The 10,306-nt window shown below is 37.4% G+C and overlaps 1 pseudogene; it reads left to right on the plus strand.

Annotated features, from left to right (window-relative positions):
• The first annotated feature begins 1,420 nt into the window (after positions 1 to 1,420).
• Positions 1,421 to 9,842, plus strand: LOC102855591 (annotated as a pseudogene).
• The last annotated feature ends 464 nt before the right edge of the window (positions 9,843 to 10,306 follow it).

Consider the following 10,306-nt stretch of genomic DNA (forward strand, 5'->3'; position numbering starts at 1 on the left):
CTCGGAGGACGAGCAGGTTGTGGAAATCAGAGACAGAGAGGGAACTTAAGATGGTTCACTTTCTATGTCTGTCCAGGGCACGATCTGAATACACAAGTGCTAACTCATATGTGTGGGGGACAGAGTGATTTCTATTGTCAAAGCTGGAAATGTGAAACAACTGGGAATACTTACTGGAAACCTTCCTCCTCTTGGGATTTCATAACTGTAACAGCTAACTACTCTCAAGTTAACCCGAGAAATCCCAATTCCATTAAACAAGCAAGAGCTGCATGTGGTAATTGGTGTCACCCCCTAAAAATCTCTTTCACAGATCCTGGCAAAAAGGCCCGTCAATGGCAGTCAGGATATTGGTGGGAAATCAGGCTTTACCAAGAACACTATGATAATGGGCTATCATTTATGATAAAGCTGTTTGATCGTCCTCTATAGAGTACAGTAATAGGGCCTAACCCTGTGCTGGCGGGGCTCTCCCCAGCTGAGAAATCGCCTCCCTTCCCACCCCAGAGCCAAGCCATCTCAACTTCACTCACACCACCAAAGGGGTTAAAAAAACAACCCGCCTCTACAAGGGACCGTCTCCTCAATCTAATTAAAGGGGCTTTTAGTGCCCTAAATAATACCAACCCCCAAATCACTGATTCTTGTTGGTTGTGTTTAGCCACCAACCTGCCTTACTATGAAGGTATAGCAGTGGCAGGAACATATAAAAACTTCACTGAACATAATAACTGCACTTGGGATACTGAGACAAAGTTAACTCTAACTGAAGTTTCAGGAACTGGAACCTGTATCGGGAACTCTCCTGGCAATCCCTACTCATTATGTAACACCACTACCGAAGTGCCCTTCTCCAAGGGATACTTGGTTCCCAATACCGGATATTGGTGGGCCTGCAATACTGGATTAATCCCGTGTGTCTTTTTAGCTGTTTTTGATTCTAACTCTGATTACTGTGTATTAATTTATCTGATGCCCCGGGTATACTGTCACCCTGATGATGAATTTGTAATGAATTTGATCATGCACCTGAGCGCTGTTTTCGCAGAGAACCTATTACTATGACCCTAGCAGTCTTATTAGGAGTAGGAGGAATAGCTGCAGGAATAGGTTCAGGGACTTCAGCACTTGTATATGGGCAACAAAAATAGCATGAGTTAAAAACAGCCATAGATGAGGATCTTTGGGCTTTAGAGTCATCAATTACTCAGCTAATAGAATCCTTGAGCTCCTTATCTGAGGTAACCTTACAGAATAGGAGAGGACTAGACTTATTATTCCTCAAAGACGGGAGTCTCTGTGCCACGCTAAAAGAAGAATGTTGCTTTTATATTGACCATTCAGGAGTAATAGAAGACTCCATGCAAAAGCTAAGGGAAAGGTTAGACAAAAGAAAACGAGACCGAGAATCTCTGGCAACATGGTTCGAGAGCTTATTTTGTAAGTCCCCATGGTTAACTACTCTTGTATCTACCCTTATAGGTCCTTTAATACTCTTGTTTATATTGTTACTAGTTGGGCCTTGTATTATAAATAAGCTTGCTACCTTTGTGAAAGACCGCATCAGTACGGTTCAATTAATGGTTCTAAGACAACAACATCAAAATATGAGAGAACCTGACTGCAATGATACTGCCTCCAGAGATTCTTGGTTCTATGATTAGAGCCTTGTACTAAAAGAAGTTTGGAATGAAAGGAAAATTTTTTGAACAATGTTCCCACACCCAAGTAATGTAAGAACCTATACCTCTGATCTTGTGTGAATGTTTATGTTCCAGGAACTAGCTGACCACAAACTGAACAAGCAATTACTGGCAAAAACCGTATCTTAACTAACATCAGCAGCAGGTAACTGACCTAAAATTGAACTTCTCCTTTTCCAAAGAGCCAATGAGCGAATTCCACGCCAAAGAACCCCTAGACCTTGTATAAATTCCCTTTCTTTTTTGGTTCGGGGTCGACTTCCCTGTCTTCTGCATGAGATACAAGTCTTCCCAAAGCTTCGTCAATAAAGCCTCTTGTGATTGCAACAAGTGGATCTGGTGTGAGTTGCTCAGGGTCGCGCCTGATCTTGAAAAAGTCCTAGTTTGGGATCTTTCAGTAGTAGGTTGTTCAGCTCTCTTGTTCTTAGCAAATAATTACAAAAAGCATGGCCAGGATCAGGTGCACCTAAGTCTCAAGACTTTGCTTTTCAGCACTCTAGCAAGGCCTCTGACAGCAGATTTTCCCATTAAAGTTTGTCTTTTGATTTCTTGATCGCTGGTGCCATGATTGTTAATTGTGGAACTAAGCAAGCTGAAATTTCTAACAACCTCAATCTCCTCTCCTTCCCTCATGGTGATATAGTGGTTAGGTTTAATGGAAGAAAATATGGGTCAATAAGTACATGATGCTGTGATTATTCAGTTTCATGGTAGTTGTTGTTGTTGTTGTTATGTGCCGTCAAGTCACTTGTGACTCATAGCGACCCTATGTACAATAGCCCTAAACCCTGCTCTATCCTGTGCCAATTACACTGCCTCTGACACACCCATCCCGATTACCCCAGTCATTGAATCAATCCACCTCATAGAGGGTCTTTCCCTCCTACGCCATCCCTCCACCCTCCCAAGCATGATGTCCCTCTCCAAGGACCTGTCCCTCCTTATAACATGTCCAAAGTATGTCAGAAAAAGCCCCAGAATCCTTGCCTCCATGGTAGTAGTTAATAAAAGAATTCCTTTTCTATATTTAAAACCAAATATCTTTATTCATAAAGTTTTATTTATAACTTATATTTATTTTAGTTAATTCTCAAAGAAGAAGCAGGCTTCGCCTTGATGGGTGGGCTTCTGAGAAATGTGATCATACCTGTTTGGGGGGGGAACTGAGTCCCCACCTCTTGTGACTCATTTTGCTTCCTATATCTCCTCTTCCCTGCTGTGCCACATTGCTTCAGAAGGCTAAAGATTACAATCCTTAATATGGATTGCATCTCACCCTCAAGAAAATAAAAATCTTTACCACAGGACCAAGAGGCAACAAAAAATTGAAGATGGCAAGGGTTTCATCTTCCTTGGATCCACAATCAAGATCCTTAGTACCAGCAGTTAAAAATAAGAAGATATCAGAGAAGGAAGCACACGATGGGTTCAGGAAGCACTCGATGGAGCAGGAAGTGCACAATTGAGCAGGAAGTGTGTGATGGGACAGCATTGTCTGCGCTGCTCCCACAGTTATTTTTGGGGAAAATTGTTCTCTAGCTTGACCACGTTTGGCCCCTTAACTCAGGTACGTTGGGGAACAATCTGCTGTCAGACTCGACCATGCAGGATCCCTAACTAAGGCAACAGGGAGGTTCTGGGCCCCTCAAAGGAGGTAAGAAGCTACTTCCAGAAGAGAATGAAAGGCTTCCTCCATGCTCACTCCTGTCATGTAAAAAAAACCCTAGCAATCCACATCAGACATTATAAAGAAACAAAATAACCCTTTTCCTAAAAAAAGTAGACTCAGTCAATACCCCATATAGAGAGAATAAAAACAAATATGTTGATATAGAGTTACTTGGTCAGTTACAGGAAAAGATGCAAATGTGGAAAGAAATAATGGAAGTCATTAAGAGAGCAAATACTTCAGAGACAATAATCCAGAAGAAATATATAGATGAGGAGAAACTTGAACAGATATTAATGAAAATACAAAAGATGGAAGAAAAAATTCATAAAATAGACAAAGAGGTACAAGAAGTTAAAAAATGATCACAAGAAAAAGAGGGCACAGCCAACACAGTATTGGAATTAACAGAAAAGCATGAAAATGCAATCCAGAATATTAAGACCAAAATGGCAGAAGTGTCGAACATGCTGGTAGAACTGAAGATGGAACTGAAGATAGAACTGAAGATGGAACAGAGATTCAGTGAGCTGGAAGACAAAAGCCTCACTAGAAACCTCCTTGAAAAAAAAACCAAAAAACAAACAAACAAACAAAAAACCAAACCAGAGACGAGACATAAAGACAATGAAGAAAACATTAGAATTATGTGAGATACCATAAAATGGAATAATATACATATGATTTGGAATTTCAGAACATGGGAGGGACAGGGAAGTCTCTGAGAAGATTGTGGAAGAAGTACTAGAAGAAAACTTTTAAAGAATGGGTAAATCCACATCCAAGAAACATAGAGAACACCAAATAGACTAGACTCAAAAAGAAAAACAACAAGACATATCATAGTCAAATTCTCCAAATTAAAAGATAAGGATAGAATTCTAAAAGCAGCACAAGAAAAGTAACAAGTTACCTACAAAGGGGAAACAATTAGATTAAATTTTGATTTCTTAGCAGAAACCACTGAGAACTAGAAGGCAATGGGATGCCATATACAGAAAGTTGAATGATAACAATTGCCAGGCAAGGATCCTATATCTAGCAAGTCTCTCTATCAATTTTGAAGGGGAAATTAGATTATTTGCAAACAAGAAGTACCTTAAAGAATTTGTGAAAAGAAGATCAAAACTACAAGAATTTTAAGTGAAGTCCTTCACCCAGAGATGCCAAAGGAAAATAAATGGACCATAGTAACCAGAAACAACAGAAAAAGAAGCACAACAAAATGGCAAAAGTAAAACTTGTCCTGACAATTATCACACTTAATGTGAACGGACTAAATGAACCAATTAAGAGAAAAGGAGTAGCAGAATGGATAAAAAACCAAAACCCATCAATATGTTGCTTACAAGAAACACATCTAAAAATGGAGAAGAAAGTCTCAAAATCAAAGGCTGGAAAAAAAACATACCAAGCAAATGGCAACCTCAAAAAAGTAGGAGTGGCAATACTAATCTCTGATAAAATAGACTTCAGAATGAAAAACACCATCGAAGACAAGAAAGGATAAGATTAAAGGCACAATAGATCAAGAAGACATAACCTTGGTCAACATTTATGCACCAAATGACAGACCTGCAAAACACATAAAACAACAGTTAACAGAATTGAAGAGAGAAATAGATAGCAGCACAATAGTAGCAGGAGAGTTCAATATACCATATCACCAGAGGATAGGTCAACTCAAAAGAAACAACAAAGATGCAGAAGAACTAAACTATACAATCAAATAACTTGACCTTGTGGATGTATTCAGAGAACGGCACCCAACTAAAACTCAATTCACTTTCTTCTCAAGTGCACATGGTACATTCTCCAGAATTAATCATATATTAGGCCACAAAGCAAGCCTCAACAAATTAAAAAACATTGAAATAATACAACGTATTTTCTCAGACCACAATGCTATAATATTAGAAATTAACCACAGAAGAGTAAAGTTTATAAACCCACCCATGTGGAGACTAAATAACTCTCTGCTAGAACATGATTTGGTTATAAAAGAAATAAAGAATGAAATAAAAAGATGAAAATAAAAAATTAAGAATGAAACAAATGGTAATAAAGATACAACTTACCAAAACCTCTGGGACACAGTTAAGGCAGTCCTCAGAGCGCAGTTCATAGCAAGAAGCACACACATTAAAAAAAAAGGAAGAAAGAAGAAGATTCAATGATTTAACTCAACACCTTCAGCAAATAGAAGAAGATCAACAATCTAATATTATCGCCTCTAGAAGAAAAAACATTATAAGTACAAGAGCAGAAATCAGTGAGATGGAATACAGAAAAACAGTTGAAACCATCAATAAGACCAGGAGCTGGTTTTTTGAAAGGGTCAATAAAATTGACAAACCACTGGCAAATTTAACAAAAGGAAGAAAAGACACAGATAACTTCGATAATATCAAAATACTATGAAAAGCTATACTCTGATAAATTTGACAACCTAGAGGAAATGGACAAATTCATTGAAACACTTCCCCTGCCCAGATTGACAAGGATAGATATAGAACACTTGAACAAACCCATCACAAGAGAAGAAATTGAAAAGGTCATAAAAAGTCTTCCCCATAAGAAAATTCCTAGACCAGATGGCTTCACAGCTGAATTCTACCAAACATTCAGAGAGAATTTAGATCCATTCTACTTAAATTATTTCAAAAAATTGAAAAAAGAAGGAACACTTCCAGAATCATTCTGTGAAGCAAGCATAACCCTAGTACCAAAACCAGGCAAAGATATTTCCAAGAAAGAAAACTACAAACCAATATCTCTGATGAATATAGATGCAAAAATCCTTAACAAAATCCAAGCCAATAGAATCCAAAAGCACATTTTTTTTAAAAAAAAAAAAGCAAACCAATAAAAGCAAAACCAAAAAGCCCCACTATGACCAAGTGGGATTCATAAAAAGTATGCAGGGATGGTTCAACATAATAAAAATAATAATAATTCACTATCTTAACAAAATAAATAACAAGAATCATATGATCTTAGCAATTGATGCAAAAAAGGCATTTGACAAAATCCAGCAACCTTCCTGATAAAGACATTCAACATTATTGGAATAGAAGGGAATTTCCTCAACGTACTGAAAAGTATATATGCAAAACCAAGAGCCAACATCATTCTTAATAGAGAAAGACTAAAAACATTTTCCTTGCAAACAGGGAGCAGACAGGGATGCCCACTGTCACCACTTCTTTTCAATTTTGTATTGGAAGTGCTTGCTAGGGAAATACGACAAGAGAAGGAAATAAAAGGCATGCAGATTGACAAAGAAATGGTTAAACTGTTGCTATGTGCAGATGATTGATCATGTACACAGAAAACCTAATGACTCAACAAAAAAACTGTTAGAGTTAATAGGCCAATTTAGTAGAGTGGCAGGATATAAGATCAATATCCAAAAATCAATAGGATTCCTCTACAGTAAAAAAAGAGAACTCAGGGATGGAGATCAAGAAAGCAATACCATTTACTATAGCCAACCACAAATTGAGATACTTTGGAGTAAATTTAACTAGGGATACAAGAGACCTATACAAAGAAAACCATAGAGCATTTCTGAAAGACACAATAAAAAAACCTATAGAAATGGAAAAAAATGTGCCCTGTTCATGGATTGCAAGATTCAATATGGTGAAAATGACAATCCTACCAAAAGCAATCTACATGTTCAATGCAATTCCAATCCAGGTACCAAATTCATTGTTCAAGGAGATTGAAAGGGAAATTACTAAATTTATTTGGAAAGACAAGAGACCCCAAATAAGCAAAAGACTTCTTAGAAACAAAAACGAGATTGGAGGCATAGCACTCCCTGACTTCAAAACCTACAGCACACGCAGCAGTGGCAACCAAAACAGCATGGTACTGGTACAGTGACAGGCACATACACCAATGCAACAGAATTGAGAACCCAGAAATAGACCCACCTATCTATGGTCAACTGCTATTCAACAAGGAAATCAAAGATATCAAATGGGGAAATGATAACCTCTTCAACAAATGATGCTGGCAAAACTGGACTTCCACCTGCAGAAAGTTGAAACAGGGTCCACATCTCACACCATACAAAAAAATCAACTCAAGGTGATCAGAGACCTGGGAGTAAAGCCCCAAACCATAATGTTCTTAAGAGACAAACTGGGATCAAGCTTATAAGTGCTAGTCCAAGGTATAAAGACACTGCCAAATATAACCAGAAATGCACAGTCTAAAGAGGATAAAATTGAGGCATGGGACCTTCTAAAGATTAAATCTCTATGCATATAAAAATCTACAGACTGGGAACAAACATTTGGCAATATCTTCTCAGACTAGAGTCTTATAACAAAAGTTTACAGAATACTCCTGGGCCTCCACAAGAAAAAGACTGATAACCCAATTACAAAATGGGCAAAATACATGGAAAGAATTTTCACACAAGACGATATTTGAATAGCAAACAGACACATGAAAAAATGCTCCAAATCACTGGCAATAAGAGAGATGCTAATCAAAACCACAATGACGTAACATCTCACTCCAGTAAGAGTGGCAAAGTTTAACAGGTCAGCAAGTAATAGATGTTGGAGAGGATGTGGTGAGAAAGGAACTCTTATTCATTGTTGGTGGGATTGTAAAATGGTACAACCATTCTGGAAGGCAGTTTGGCACTTCCTTAAAAAAGATGAACATATAAATTTCATATGGTCCAGCTATTCCACTACTTGGAATATACTCTGAGAATAGGAGAACTGAGGCACAAACTGAGATTTGTACACCAATGTTCATAGCAGCATTATTCACCATTGCAAGAACATAGAAACAGCCTAAATGTCCAAACACAAACAAATAGATTAAGACAATATGGTATATTCACATAACACAACACTATGCAGCACTTTGTAAATTATTACCTAACTTGGGAGGGATTGGAGAGCATTATACTGAGTGAACTAACTCAGTCACATAAGGATAAATATTATATAAGACCATTATTGTAGAATGAGTATAAGGATCCAGGAGAATTGGGAGAAGCTGTAAGCAAAGGGATGTGGATGTACAGGAGGAAGAGGGGATTAATTATTGGGTTGTACAATCTGATGGGTGGGGGGGGTGAGAGAAATTTAAAGAATTTGTTTGAATTTTTATTAGAATTTTGTAAATAAACTAATGAAAAGAAAAAAGTCATCTTGGGGAGGGGGAAGGTAGGGAGAGGGGGTAAAATGTGCAACAATGAATGAATATCTAACTTTTCTGTAAACTTTTGTTAAAATGACAATTAAAATGAAAAATACATATGTTTTTAAAAAAAAGAAATCAGAAGATATTTTGCAATGGGAAAATCTATTGTCAAGGAGTTCTCCAAAATGCAAAGGAGTAACGATGTCAATTTAAAAATTAATGTGTACCTGTTCATAGCCATGGTCTTTTCAATTACTTTTGTACATCTTAAAGTTGAGTAATGAAGTAGGATGGCAGAAAAAAACAACTGATGTTTCTCAGCTGTTCTGTTGTGCTGTAGAACAGCATTGAATTGCCAAAGAATAATCAAGTATGTCTTGGAGAAAGTACAACTAGGATGCTTCGGAGAGGTGAAGTTGACAAAAGTTCATCTCACATACTTTGGGCATGTTGTTAAAAGGGGCCAGTCTTTGGAAAAAGACATCATTCTTGGAAAGGACAAAGAAAAAGAGCAAGACTCTCAACAAGATGAATTAACACATGACTGTAACAATAGATGCAAGTATATCAGAAATTAGGTGAGTGGCACAGGATAGGGCAAAATACAGATCTATTGTTCATAGAGTCATTATGAGTCATACTCACCTTGATGGCATCATACTTAATAATATTTATTTTATTTGTTTTACAGTTTGAACTTGCTTTACGATTTCCAAATATGTGACGGCCCTGGCCACCCCAGGTCTGCCCTCCACCAGCAGGCTGGTGAGGCCATAGAGGTCTACATCCCATCATTTTGTTATCAAGAGAGTGACCTGGAGTGGAATTACACAGTATTCAAGATAGATATACTAATGAACAGAAAAAAAAATTTTATTTAAAGAGATACAGTAAATTCCATGCCTTGCTCCAAAAGCTTAAGAAATGGATAAAACACCAGAAATTCCTCATAAACATGTTAGAAACTGAGTCCCAAAAGTCTCAGAACAATGACAACAAGGTTTAGAAACATATGTACAGGCTGTCATTTTATAAAATGAAGAACTTCCCAAACTGTTTCTTGATTTCCTAAACATACAACACTTGCCCTCTCTATGGAAGGCAGAGAGTTGTGGATCTTTTGATGGGACAGCATCTGAAGATAAAGCAAACTGTCCCATGAGCCAGTGCTGTTGTTGTTCAGGGATCCATACATCTTGCCTGCAGCCAGTAATTTTCCAAATATGGTTAATAAAGAAGTTCTCAATGGAATATTTTGCCCTCATCTACAGCCCAGGTGGAAATCCCGTGACTAAAAGAAGTAGATATATAGGCTAAAGCAACCCCAAAAGCATATTATACCTTCTTCTCTAATGTGTATTGAATGTTCTCCAGAATAGATCACATTTTAGGTTATAAGGCAAGCATTAATAAATTTAAAAAAACATAGAAATAATACAAAGCATATTCTCAGACTACAATGCTACAAAGTCAGAAATTAACAAGAGGATAAAGGAAAGAAAACCAACTTGTACATTTGGAAGCTGAATAACACCTTACTTGAACAAGAGTGGGTACTAGAAGAAATAAAAAATGAAATGAAAAAGTTTCTTGAAACAAATGACAATGGGAAAGAAAACTTACCAAAATCTCTGGGAAACAGCAAAAACAGTAATCAGAGGTCAATTTACAGCAATAAGCAAACACATCAGAAGGCAGGGGGGAAAAATGCCAAAATGACCATTGACTCTCCAACCCAACATCTCAAACAATTGAAAAG

Source organism: Elephantulus edwardii, unplaced genomic scaffold (genome assembly GCF_000299155.1).
Source record: "Elephantulus edwardii isolate Elephantulus edwardi_28Jun2011 unplaced genomic scaffold, EleEdw1.0 scaffold00276, whole genome shotgun sequence".
NCBI lineage: Eukaryota > Metazoa > Chordata > Mammalia > Macroscelidea > Macroscelididae > Elephantulus > Elephantulus edwardii.